We start from the raw sequence: 5,078 nt of genomic DNA on the forward strand, positions 1-5,078 counted from the left end.
ACCCCCTTCCTCTGGTTCCTGCAGCCTTGGGACAGCTGTGAGGAGCTCACATATTTTCAAAGTTAGACCTAAGAAGTGCATACAATCTAAGTTGCATCCGTGGAGACGACGAATGGAAAACTGCCTTTGTGATCCCCTCTGGTCGCTATGAATATTAGGTCATGCCCTTCGGATTATCCAACTCTCCCTCATGAACGAGATTTTCCGTGAGTATCTGAACAAATACGTCATCGTCTACATAGATGATATCTTAATCTACTCCAATACTCTTACCCAACATCAGCATCATGTGACCCTAGTCCTGAAGAAGTTACGAGAACATCACCTATACCTTAAACTTGAGAAATGTGAGTTCCATACCTCTTCTATCCAGTTTCTGGGACACATCGTTGATCAACAGGGTGTTCAAATGGACCAGAGAAAGGTGGACAACATTCATAACTGGCTTTTGCCCATCATTGTGAAACATTTGCAGAAATTCCTGGGATTCAATGCTTCATCCTTCGACGTAGGAGCCATATTATCCCAGCGGCAGGGGAATCCTCCCAAACTCCATCCATGTTCCCTCTTCTCCAAGAAACTCTCTCTGGCAGAGCGGAATTACGACATTGGAAACCATGAGTTGTTAGCCATCAAGGTAGCTTTGGAGGAATGGCGTCATTGGTTGGGGGGGGCTAAGATACTGCCGGGACCTAGGTACTTGACGAACCTTCAGAATTCGGTGGACTGTGTAGGCTGGCTGGCCACCAATGATACAAGGAGGGGAAGGTTTACCTTTCACAAGAAAAGGAGAAGACAAAACAGGTTTTAACAGTGAGAAATCAAAAAGTGGTATTCATTTTTAAAGATGAATATAAATGGTAAGTAACTGGTTTTACTTTCTTGAAAATCTTGAAGCTCCCAATGACTCTCTGGGAACTTTACAGGACTCCACCGCAAGGGAATGTTTTTAGTTGAGAGCCAGACTTTTTGGCCAGGGGGTAGGGTCTGCGATTAGTTTGGTTCTGGTACTCCTGAGAGACCTTCAGAAGTTGGAGACTGGCCCTTTTCCATGTCTGGTGTCAGTGCTTGACGAACTGTTGAGTGGAGGGAACAGCAGTCTTCACCTCTTGCTCAGAGAATAGTGGAGGAGTATACCCAAACTGGCACTCGAAAGGAGACAGGCCTGTTGCAGAGGAGCGAACGGTGTTGTGAGCATATTCTGCCCACATGATGAAGGAAGACCAAGAGGATGGGTTGGATGGGTTGTTAGCCGCCATACACCTTAAGATCTTGGTTAAGCCTCTCTGTTTGCCCATTGGACTCTGCATGGAACCCAGAAAATAGACTCACCGACGCCCCCCAAAACTGACAAAACGCTCGATCAGAGACAATGTCTTGTGGAATGCCAAAGACTCAAAAAACATAATCAATTCAGCCATCTCTTTTGCAGTGGGTAGTTTGGGCAAGAAAATTAACCGGCCAGCCTTGGAGAATCTATCAACTATGACCAGGATAGTGGTGTTGCCCTGTGATGGTGGTAGTCCAGTGATGAAATCCATGAAAATATGAGACCGAGGTCTATGTGGTATTGAAAGAGGGTGCAATAACCCCTGGGTTGAAGGGTGAGAGACTTTCCCTTGGTTGCATGTGAAACAAGCGTTTACAAATGTTGTGACATTCTCATTGATATTTGGCCACAGAAAGCATCTTTTTGAGGAACTCAAGGGTACGAGAAGTGTCAGGATGACAAGTGAGGATAAGAGTGAGTGGCCAGAGAAACTGTTTACAGGAAGAGATAGATTGATCTTAACGCAAAACATAGTTCAAGGCTTTATCAAAAACATACTGGTAGACAATTTTTGTGATTAATGTAATAGTGTTTTATTACTTAAACTTTACAAAAGTAAAGACAAATAAAACTTAACAGCAATGCTAAAACAATCAAAGCTTTAATCAGATGGATTTCTAACATTGAGAGATACTGGTTAAACATTATGTTCTCAAGAGTAAAGTGGCTTTAATTCGTAAACGGTTTATAATCGCAGCCTGGTTCTCTTCTGATGTCATCTGTTGGATGTTTTTGTATCCGCTGTAACCTATGCCTTCTGTTATCTCTCTGTTTGGCTCTTCTTCATTGCCTCTCTCTCTTTAGGCTGTAAAAATATGCCTTTTCTACAAAATTTCATTTTCCTTTAAAGGCAGTGTACTTGATTCGATAAAAAAAAAGTTGTAATGCTGGTTGAAAGTCTCCTGTGCCTGATAACCATCACTATGTTAAGTTGTCTAAATGTATTTGAATATATGTCGCAGACATCTTACATCATTAGTGTGTTTACATGCGCTGTGTAAACAAAGGGAGAATGGCAAACAACCAAACTTTCCCACTGAACCGACAAGTGGCACTTGCACTGGAACCACAAATCAAAAGACATCTTTTTAAAATGGTGACAACAAAAAACTTCTGGATTAGTCAATTGTAAAAACCTGAATTTACATAGGTACTGATTTCCCACAATAGAGACACCTGAGAAAGTGAAAGGGTCTGAAAGTGTTTCTTTTGGACAAATAGTATAATATTAACAGGCCTCCATAATATGCCAAATGCTAATTATATGCTAATATACACACATACATGCATACATACATGGGTCAAAGACGAGACGTCACCATTTTGGTGTCCGCATCAAATATAATTTACAAAAGTGATTTTACATACAAAAAACACCTATAAAATGAAAGTAAAATGTCTACTTTTATGTTTCAAATAACTTTTGTGAAAATACAATGACCAAATATGAGTTTAATAATGATCCAAAGTGTAAAATCGTCATTCAGCGTAATGGTCCGGACTATGATTTTACTAATAGATTTTTAAATAAACGTATAAAATACCATGTTAAAAAAATATTTTCTTCCTTGGCATGTTCACATAAGTGTTGGCTGTTTTATATTAATAGGACTATGTGTTATTTTTTTCGTTAAATATTGAAACAACTAGGGGACTTTTGTCCCGAATATGCAGTTTGTCAGAGGTCATTCAGTGTAACGGGATCAGGAAACCATTTTGAAATTAAATAAACAAACAATAGTCATCAAGCAGTCTGTGACATCATCAAAAGGCCCCCTGAAGACCATGTGGTGATTCAGCAAGGTAAGTTTATTGCTCTTAAATATTTGATAATTTCACCTTTTCATAGTGTGGTATCTTGAGTTACAAAAACGACTGTCATTCAGTGAAATGCAAAAAAACACTTTTATTGTTAGATTTTTTGAAAAATAAGTAGATGTTGTGAATAATGATGATAAACCTTTCTGGTCAAGTTCACTGTTTGATATAGGTATCTAGTTGTTAACTTCTAATATTAGCTTAAGTAAAAGTTTCGTCATTCAGGGTAATGTTTTGTCATTCGGTGTAATGCAAATTGTATGTTACACCACAGTGTCATCCATTACACTGAATGATAGTGTCACTGTTTAGATAACATTTTTTGCATTTTATTTCTAATTCAGATAAATGAGGGATGTTTTGCACAAAAAAATATATCAAATTTTATCAATATTATTGTGTTTAATGTATTTTTGTCGTTTTGGTACTGATTTCTTTTAGATGCCCACAAACAAAGAGAAAGTTTCTAGGCACTGGCAGAAAGTTAATGCAGACCCAGTAGCTAGGGAAATGCATTTAGCAAGGAGACGAGAAAGGTATTGAGGAGTGCAATGTAAAAATAATAGGGCTGGGTTTAAAAAGATAGATTTCTCGAATTTAATCATTTCTAATTTTGAAGAAACAATTAGTGATTTGTAAATCCCAATAATCAATCTTTCAGTCTATGCTGTTTTCAGCTGATGTTAATCAATATCAAATTGATTTGAAATTGAATCAAATCGTGAAATTTGTGCCCAAGCCTAGCCCTACAGAATAATAGTTTACTGCTGTTTTTAGATAGAGACTCCACCCTACCTATACCACAAGTTAAAGGGATAGTTCACCCAAAAATGAAAATTTGGTCATTATTCACTCACTCTCATGTTGGTAAAAACCTGTATGATTTTTTTTTGTTCTGATAAACACAAAGGAAGATATTTTGAGTAATGTTTGTAACCAAACCGTTCGTGGACCCCATTTACTTCCATAGTATTATTTTTAGTATCATAGTATGGGGTCCACAAAAGGTTTGGTTACAAACATTTCTCAAAATATCTTCCTTCCATTTATGCGGGTTTGAAACAACACGAGAGTGAGTAAATGATGACAGAATTTTCATTTTTGGGTGAACTATCCCTTTAAGAGAGGCCACTGAGGGGATTCTCCGCCCATAATACAAATCCTGATAACATGTCATTTATGTTGCCAAACAGAAAGTATTTTTAATTAATAACACGTTTTATATAGATCTGTGTCAATAATTTTATGTCAATAATTACATGGAATCTGTATTTCAGCAACCAGAGAAGAAAGCAAGCTGCCTTGGCTGCAAATCCTGATCACCTGTCAATCAGGAATTTATCAGATGCTGCAGCTGAGAAGAGGCGAAAGCAATGGCGGGAAAATCAAAGAAAACACAGGGCAGAAGCTAAACGTATAAGGGCAGTTCTGGATCTTATTATACAGTATTACCACCTGTTCAGTTAATTTTTACGAATATGATATGCATTATGGAATAAAAATGATTATTAATTTCAGCATCTACTTCTGTGATTTGTTAAGGAATAAAATGATACAGAATAATATTCAAAACATTGCAATAATGGAAACAATGACACTATTTTTGTCAAAAATGTCATTCAGTGTAACAAACCATGGTCATTCGGTGTAACAGATATATTTATGTAGAAATGAAACAATATACTTATTCTGAGCTGTACTTATTAAAATATGTATGTGTGATCCTTCAAAAATTTTATTTGATTTGAATTGATTTTCACTTCCTTACAAAAACTTCTTGCTGACAAATGGGTAAAACCTAATGGTTTAAAGGATATTGGCGAAGTAAAATGCTTTAAAATGACAAATAGTTAGTATTTGGTGTCTGCACTGTGATCTATAAATAGAGTCTTGTAATGTGTCATCAAATAATAGTTTTTCTAAAAATGTC

At 37.0% G+C, this 5,078-nt stretch overlaps 1 long non-coding RNA gene across 1 annotated transcript; it reads left to right on the plus strand.

The window, feature by feature from the left end:
• The first annotated feature begins 2,621 nt into the window (after positions 1-2,621).
• On the plus strand, positions 2,622-4,665 carry LOC129423916 (uncharacterized). Its single transcript, XR_012368435.1, has 2 exons — positions 2,622-3,133; positions 4,426-4,665. It is a non-coding gene; the product is annotated as an uncharacterized lncRNA (long non-coding RNA).
• Positions 4,666-5,078: the final 413 nt, after the last annotated feature.

The sequence above is a fragment of the Misgurnus anguillicaudatus genome, unplaced genomic scaffold, assembly GCF_027580225.2.
Source record: "Misgurnus anguillicaudatus unplaced genomic scaffold, ASM2758022v2 HiC_scaffold_29, whole genome shotgun sequence".
Lineage (NCBI taxonomy): Eukaryota > Metazoa > Chordata > Actinopteri > Cypriniformes > Cobitidae > Misgurnus > Misgurnus anguillicaudatus.